Source organism: Lactuca serriola, chromosome 2, assembly GCF_051521515.1.
Source record: "Lactuca serriola cultivar US96UC23 chromosome 2, Lser_US96UC23_V15, whole genome shotgun sequence".
Classification (NCBI taxonomy): domain Eukaryota; kingdom Viridiplantae; phylum Streptophyta; class Magnoliopsida; order Asterales; family Asteraceae; genus Lactuca; species Lactuca serriola.
This window is the reverse complement of record NC_136409.1, coordinates 49,460,001-49,469,023: the sequence shown is the minus strand read 5'-3', so window position 1 is coordinate 49,469,023 and position 9,023 is coordinate 49,460,001. Positions and strand designations below refer to the sequence as shown.

Genomic DNA, 9,023 nt, shown 5'->3' with positions numbered 1-9,023 from the left:
TTCAGTCGGCCTGGTCCATTCTCCGAGCCTCGGCACGTCTGGTCTACCCTCTTGGGGCCTTCAGCCTATCTGGACCGCTCGCTGGGCCTTCGGAATATCCGGTCCGCCCTGGGTATGTTGGCCTACAGCACCAAGCAGGAACCGCCTCAACCTAACCCCCGTCAAACAACCATGTGCACATAAAACAATTAATCACATAACAAATCCGTAACCAGACAAACAGTCTAACAGATCACATAACACATCAACATCCTAACTAGGATTCCGACCTAATCGGTCACTAGCATAACATTACCCTATATACCAGGTACCGACCTTAACTAGGTCACTAACATAACACCATCCTAAATACCAAAGCAATAACATAATAAACAATACCCGGATTTCCATCCGATAAAGGGGCGGCCTTGGTGCCGTAGACCCTGTCGATATAGTGAGGATAACTCACCTGCAATTGCTGACTGAAGAGATAAGACCAAGCTGCTCTGACCACTGACACGAACTTCACCACATAACACTACCAAAGAACCAATTCCAAAATTACCAAAATACCCTTGGAAGTCAAACTGATCAACTCTTGGTCAAAGTCGAAGTCCTCAGTCACTAACATAACACCATTCTACCCGCCGAGTCAACTCATCGACTCGTCAAGTTCCCATACTCAGAAACTCCCATAACACGACTCAACTCGCCAAGTTGCCCCAAGACTTGTCGAGTCCAACGAGCATCCAACCCGTATGTGCTTCCATATATCTGGTACAACACCCGTGCTTACTATCAATAACTGAAGCACTTTCGATCATCCATTGACTCTACTGCCTTCCTTTCAGAGGACCCACTCTCCTTTCGGAGCTACATACCTTTCCTTTCCAGGAAATCTACTCAACAACCCTTACCGCACCTATAAGTGCCACTGAGCTAAACACCACTCTACACTATCCATGTAGAGCAACTGCTATTCTCGAACTCCCATATACTCTGAATCCGATCAAATACTAACTAGCCCCACGCACAGCCTCCAGCCAACTCCATCATCATGATCAATACTTAGGGCCAGAATATATCGATTACTATTGCATGGCGACATATTCACTCATTCTCCTTATACCGATCTGCTAACACGTACAGAGTCTTCAGCATGATTGGACCGCCTTTCCAGGCCATCAGCCTATCTGGACCACTCTCAGAACCTTCAGCATGTCTGGACCGCCCCCCTGGGCCTTCAGCCTGTCTGGACCGTTCCCCAAGACTTCGCCCTGACTGGTATGCGTCCCGACCTTCAGTTTATCCGGACCGCTCAAAACTATCGTACGTCACCCCGAACCATTTTTCCCAAGAATCGCTCCCATGCAGTCTGTTCTAGCCCTCTTGGGGATTCGAACTCCAGTTCCGTTCCCGGAATCCTTTCCATGGCCTAAACCCAAGCCTCCTACCGCAGGCGCCTCTGCTCGGCCCTAACGGCCGTCTGTGATCCTCAGAGTTGCAGGGGCAGGTGCTATCACCCGTCCTGCCAAACACAAACTGGGGCACTGGGCCTTCTTGTGGCCCCGCTGACTGCAGTGTAAACATATCAAGTCTGATCCCTGTGTGGTGGTAGCAGTATAATCCCTGCTAAGATGACCAATCTGACCGCACTTCAAGCAGCCTGAATCTCCACCACTACCACTCCTACACACACCCTCGTGCATCCTGCCGCACCTCCCGCATCGGCTGCGGCTCTAGTAATCCCTCGATCTCGAATCTGACCCCTTGGGCCTTTTGCCCGAACCTGTGGCTACCTAAACCTCATCCGGTTTCCTCTTCCGGATCTGCTCCAAATCAATCTCTCTCTAGCTCGAGAAATCATATCTTCTAGCATCTTACAGCCGGACCTGCTCACGAACTCCTTGATGTCAGCCCTCAACATCTCGTGATATCGGGCCTTCTTCATCTCCTCGTCCGCAACATACTGCGGGACAAGGAGGGCCCTCTCTCTGAACTTGGCGGTGATCTCCGCCACAGTCTTAGTAGTCTGCGTCAAATCCTGAAACTCTTGTGCCAACTGCTGCACCTCAATAATCGGCGAAAACTCAGCCCTGAACCTGGCCGAGAAATCGCTCCATGACATCGCGTCCAACGCGGCATCATCACCAATGGCATGACCAACCTCCTCCCACCAATCCCTCGCTCTGTCCTTCAGAAGACAGGAGGTGAGTCTGACGTTGTCCCCCTCGGGACATCGGCTCGTACGGAATGCGTTGGCAACATCGGCCAACCACCTGCTGCTAGCGATGGGGTCCCTAGCCCTATTATAATCTGGCGCTCCGCAAGCTCTAAACTCTCGGAATGTCATAGTACGCGCTCCCATCAAAGTCATTATCTCGGTACGAAATGCTCCCAACTTCTCATCCAAGATCTCCAATATACGCTCCTTGACCGTGCCAAAGATCACAGGAATTTGATCTAAGATACTGCGCATAACCTCAGCTGATATCAACTCCATCATCCGATCCTCGAGCTGCTCGGCTCCTGAACCCGAGCCTGATCCCTCTCTGGCGCCTGATCCGCCTACTGGTCTCTCTCGCAATGTCACCATGCTGGAAACATATCGCAATAAATATCAGAATACTCATCACTGCTGAGGGATCATACGCACACACTACAAGTTTCCTGGTCTTATCTCGGTCTTTCTCGAATCGAGTACAGATCCTCTACTTTCAGTAGTACGGGCCCATACTACCTTCCACATCTATCCGTACTTTCCTCAAGAACTGCTTCGACTCCACCAGGTCCCTTTCTCTACTATTATAGCTCCCAACACTAACTCATCCTAGGCTTACCCTAGGGAAACCTCTGACTCAACTCAAACTAGTCCTCAGCTGCCGAAGGCCTCCTTGTGATGCCAATTAGCCATCACCTGAATACCATCACATGTGACGAGGCTCAGATAACCCTTCGAGTAAAAGACTCGTCCCTACAACGGTTGGACTCAGACAAGAGCTGCGCAATAGGGCCAAATCCAACACTTTGAGATTATTCAACCCTGATCACATGTGACGTGATGTATTCACCTAATGGGTAACTCCTATCACTCAGATTCCCACAATGCACAAAGCAATCAGCATTCGGACAAGGGAAAAATCAAACCATAACATACTCAACAATCATAATCTCATATCAAGAATTTGCACTAGCATGCAACATAAGCTCATAAACTCAGGCATAACCTAAACAGGCTATCCTACTACTGTCTAATCAGCACTATCATGCAGCTCAAAGCACGTATAACAGGCACATAAGGCATCCTCCCTAGATCTTTAGTCCTAATCTAGCATGTTGTTCAACTAACTGATAATCATAACATAAACTTGTATGGGTATTTTAGGGTACTTACTTGAGCTCAGCTAATTGCATGCACCACACCCTTTTCTCTTATCAAAGTTCTTTTTCTTTCTGAATTCTTTTTGCTTTTCTAAAATTGTTTCCTTTCTAAAAACTCTTTTTACAAATCTGTCTTTTCATTTTGAAAACTTTTAGACCAATCCCTTAGTTTGAGTTCAGACACACCCATGAGTATGTCCGAATCCCTCAAACCAAGGCTCTGATATCAACTTGTAACATCCCAAAAATCCGTACCAAATGTTTTTCTTTAAATCATTACTAAAACCATTTTTATAAAAACATATCATAAAGCGTAACATAATTCAGAGTATTAATTCCAAAACATAATTTCATTATCAGAGTAAAACATCCCAGGCTGACTAATAAATGGTGTCTGCCATGCGATCACCCCGAGCTCTTCCCTCCGCTACCGGAAGTACCTGAAAACAATACTGAAAACCATAAGCACGAAGCTTAGTGAGTTCCCCTAATCTACCACATAGCCTGCATAAACAAATACTACACATACTGGGCCATGCCCGCTATTCCGGGCCTCGTTCGCTACTTCGGGCCTCGCCCGCTACAACGGCCCCACCGCTCCAGGCCTTGCCTGGCTTCGAGCCCTGCTCGGATACAAATCTGTTTCTCTTAGGCCCCGCCTGTCTCTAGGCCCCGCCCGCTAACCACATAATACAATTAGCATATAACACATAACTGAACATACCCTACTCTAATCATGTCCTTAGGCCTCGCCTGTCTTGGGCCTCGCCCTTATCCTGTCACTAGTGAGTCATGGAACCCCGTCTAAGCTCCTACTATAAGTGAGATACGGGCCCACGCCTACACTCACTCCATACCTATCTCGGGCCTCGCCCATGCTCTGCTACTAATGAGATATGGAACACCGTCCATACTTTGCTTTTGGTGAGATACGGGTCCTCGCCCACACTCACCTTCCTACCAGGCACATACATGCATCACACAGACAACAAGTATACTCTATCAAGCAAACCATTCCTTGGGCACCCGCCCGACATCGGACCTTGGTCCTGAATATCATACTAGCAAACAGTGCCTAGGGCTAACCCCGGGTCTTCCTTCTCATAACTACATGGGCCGACATTGTGGCCTTAGACCCATTCACACAAAAGGGAAACTCACCTGCACTAAGGAACTCTTGCTGATAACCCTCTGATTGCTGACCAACAATTCTCTAAACCGCTGTTCCACTAGCTCCCCGAGCTACGAATATCAATATACATAACACTTAGATCCAAACAGAACTCTTAGAAGCCGTCTAAGTCCACTCTTGCCAAAGTCAAATTCTTGGTCAAAGTCAACCCTCTTGACTGACTCTACTCGCCGAGTCACCCTAAGACTCGTCGAGTCCATGAATTCAGAAACTCCCATAAAACGACTCAACTCACCGAGTCACCCCAAGGCTCCTCGAGTTCAACGATCTCTGAGTCCCGTCCTGCCCAACTTACTGAGTCACCACTCAACTCACCGATCTAAGTCTTAACCAGAAAAGTTGAGGTTCTGCGATCCAACTCATCAAGTCCAAGAACAGACTCACCGAGTCCATGGCAATATTCAACAGACTCGCCGAGTTGTTCTTCCAACTCGTCAAGTTCCTGCCTATCTTCATCCAACTCGTCGAGTCCACCCATGTGACTCGCCGAGTAGCTTCAGTTCTTAATCCATACAATGGCTTTTCGAGCCATACAGGGGCTCCATCTTGTAGATCCACTCTTCCAAAGTCTATTCCTCACGTAAAGTTGCAAACTTTACGTGAAACTAAGGGGCTATAGGCTTAGAACACTCTTGAGCCAGGGTTTGTGACAAAGGGGCTTCACCAACAACTTATTGGCATATATTTTATGGCTTTCTGGATCCTTAATTGCCTAGATCTGAGGTAGTAACCTCATATCTACTCCAAACTCGAAATAAACCTTCTGCATACTCAAAATGCCCAAATCTCAATCATAAGATATATCTTAATGCAATAAGGTCAACTTATTACCTCAAAGGATCTGAAAAGTCACACCAACTCTGTATCCAAGGCTTCCTCTTGCACCACTATGAACCTCCTTCTCTTCCAAGCTTCAAATCACTTCACCAAGGCTAGATCTTGCTCAAAATGGATATGGTGGCTAAGGTTTGGTAAACTGGGTGAGAGAGATTGTATAGGAACCCTAGGGAAGAGAATGAGACGTTTAAATAGGGCACCAAGTCCCGAACTTAGGGTTTTTCGAATCCAGACCGGACTCGCCGAGTCCACTCTCCGACTCGTCGAGTCGGTCACTTACTCTTCGACCCGGATCCCGCTCGGACTCGTCGAGTTGCACCCTGGACTCGACGTGTTTATCCCTTTGACTTAGGGTTTTCTTTTGCTTTCTTAGTCTTTCTGATTCTGGGTGTTACATAATGTGTTTTATATAGGGCACAACCCTCGGAAGTAGGGTTTTCTCTCTTCAGCACCAACTCGTCGAGTCCAAGCCGCCGACTCGGCGAGTTGGTCACTTAACCCGCGACAGAATCTCGCTCCGACTCGGCGAGCAAGCACGCCTACTCGTCGAGTCTCTTTCCTTAATTTACGCTTTAACTCCTTCAATAACACCTCTGGAATTTGGGGTGTTACAAAGAGAGACACGAGAAAAGTAAAAGAAAGTAAAGAAGGGTGAAAAATGATGGGGTTGGGGTGGGGTAAGACTCTAAGTATATAATATAAACAAAAACTTTAATAAAATGAAAAATGACAAAAAAAAAAAGGATATATTGATATTTTACAAACATTTAACATATCGTTTTAATGAAGTTAGCCATAAGGACATATGGTGCAAAATTTCAAAACCAAAAGGTCCATCCATGCTAAAAAATTCTTCATAAAAAGTAAGGACTTGCTATCTTATTTTTTACCAATCACAACCGCAGTGACCATCTATATAATTTTATCATTATATTATTACAAAAATACGAAATATCTAAAAGTTATAAATATGAAATATTTTCAACAAGAGAAGAAGCCTTGCAACTCGCGCAAAAATGAAATTCGTCTCATCAACTTCCACACCATGAAACATCCCTTCGTTTGCTCTTCTCAGAGGCTTTCTCTCTCCAGATTCGCTCTCAAATTCACACTCGCTTCTTTCAATTTCTTCATCAATAGTGAAAGGAATCGGATGCCATTAATGGTGAGCTTTCAATTTGTTTCTTATATTAATCCAACATTTCGAGAAACAAATCTCATCTTCGTGGCGCTTAATTGCTGTTAGTGTTACTTGTTTCTCAAATAATCTAGAGAGAGAAAGAGATAAAGTTTAGTTGAAAATTCAATTGAAATTTATCAGAATGAGTTCATCATCAGCTCAATACGATCTGTCATTTAAGATCTTGTTGATCGGAGATTCTGGTGTCGGAAAAAGTAGTCTTCTCGTCAGTTTCGTTTCCAATTCTCTCGAGGATATTTCCCCTACTATTGGTAACTTAACTTCACCTTAATTTACTAAATTGATTGATTCAAGTTTCTGAACTTTTTTCTACGCATTTTGTAATTCGAGAATTGATGCAAATTTTATGTATTGTTCCTATTTTATATGTTTATATGCTGGATATTTTGTATATCTACTAATAATATTACATATTTGAACTTCTGAAATGCCTATTTACAACTATCGCATATCAAACAGTGTAGCAATTTGTAAATAAAAGTTTATCTATATTCACAACCTGCTCTAGCTTCTACTTAATTTCCACCTTATTGTTGACCAGGGGTTGACTTCAAAATCAAGCAGCTTACAGTTGGTGGAAAGAGATTAAAGCTTACAATTTGGGACACTGGTAAGTAAGATATGGGAAATGTGGTTTTATTAGTCTCATCCACACAATTTATTTAACAGAAATCTCTAGAAAAATCTCAATATTTTACGCTAATTTACGAAAAAGTCCCAAACTAAAATTAGTATACGAAAAAGTTACAACTACAGGTAAAAGTGACGATTTGACCTATCTTTTTCGATTTACCGGTTTCATTAGTTACCCGGTTTTATTAAAGTTTCATTATTTTACCATAATTTACGAATAAGTCTCAAATTATGGTAAAATAATGAGACTTTAATGAAATTATAGTAAAATAATTGGACTTTAATGAAATTATGATAAAATAATGAGATTTTAATTAAACCGGGTAATTATTGAAACCGATAAACCGGAAAAAATGAGCAAATTGTCGATTTTACTGGTAATCAGGACTTTTTTGTAAACAAATTTTAGTTTGGGATTTTTTCGTAAATTAGAGTGAAATATTAGAACTTTACCGGAGATTTGCATGTATTTAATATAAAAACAGTATTTGTTTATACAATAGTTACTTTAGATGAAATCCTTTTAGAATAAGTTTTCTTCATTTTGATCTTATGTTTATTACAGCTGGACAAGAAAGGTTTAGGACATTGACAAGCTCTTACTATAGAGGTGCTCAAGGCATCATTCTTGGTAACCATGGCTAAAAATCTACCTGATTATAGCGTTTTATTTTAAATAATTCTTTTACTTTCAAGAATTTTAAAATTGATTTACTTTTTACAGTGTATGATGTTACAAGGAGAGATACATTCACAAGCTTGTTAGACATTTGGGCTAAAGAAGTCGAGCGTTACTCCACTAATCAAGATTGTGTCAAGATGCTCATTGGAAATAAAGTTGACAAAGTATGTTGTAGAAAATAAATATTTAAGTGCAAAAAAATAGCAATGCAATATAAAGTTTAATAACTTTATTAAAAAACAAGTGAAACCAATTAAATCATGGTATTACATTTTGTTTTATTAAATACTTTATCTTGATCTTGCACATGTTTTAAATGTGATTTTAGGATTAGAAAGATTTGTAAGCAAGGAAGAAGGTGTAGCTCTTGCAAAAGAACTTGGGTGCTTATTTTATGAGTGTAGTGCAACAACTCTAGAAAATGTACACAAATGCTTCGAGGAGATTGCATTGAAGGTAAAATTGAACCTTTAATTTTTAATATTTGTAATTTAAAATCTAAATAAGTTATTTTTCACATTTTTTTGTATAAATAATATACATAACTTATAGGGAAATTTAGAGAAAAGTCTCAAACTTTTGGGAAATGTTTCGATAAAGTTTTCAAAGTTTTTTTTAACAAAAAAGTTTCATTATTTTGAAAAAAATCATATAATCTCTCATTTGTTGGTCAAATATAAAAAATGATTTTTTTCGTTAATTTAGGCAAAATGTTACATAATCGGCAGTTTTCTGTTTAAAACAACTTTTAGAACTTTATTGAAATTTTTCCAAAAGTTTGAAACTTTTCTGTAGATTTCTTTAACTTATATTGTTTACAAAAAATGCTAATTATAAGAGCAAATTTTAGAAAAACCTATATACTTTTTTTTTTTGCGAGAAAACCATTTGTAATTTGATTTTTTTTTTCCCCTTAAGCCATTATTACGTACAAAAATCAGTTGGAGGGAAATTATTGTAAACATTTATAAACAGTTAAACCCATTTAGTATATAAAATTGTAAAAGTGGGTTACATAAAAAAAAAATATCCGTAATTTCGAAAATAGTTTTATATTTATTGTTGACTTTCTTGACCATTTTGTTATGTTATCCAAGATAATGGAAGTTCCTAGTCTT

The 9,023-nt window shown here is 41.2% G+C and overlaps 1 pseudogene across 1 annotated transcript in view; it reads left to right on the top strand.

Moving 5' to 3' along the window:
- Positions 1-6,374: 6,374 nt before the first annotated feature.
- The window catches only part of LOC145086224 (ras-related protein RABC2a-like), a 3,205-nt pseudogene continuing 556 nt past the window's right edge, over positions 6,375-9,023 (top strand). The window contains exons 1-6 of the transcript XR_013700342.1: positions 6,375-6,841; positions 7,132-7,200; positions 7,789-7,854; positions 7,948-8,076; positions 8,240-8,361; positions 9,003-9,023. The exon at positions 9,003-9,023 is cut by the window's right edge and continues 556 nt beyond it. The product of XR_013700342.1 is annotated as a ras-related protein RABC2a-like (transcript). The remainder of the gene's footprint in view (positions 6,842-7,131; positions 7,201-7,788; positions 7,855-7,947; positions 8,077-8,239; positions 8,362-9,002) is intronic.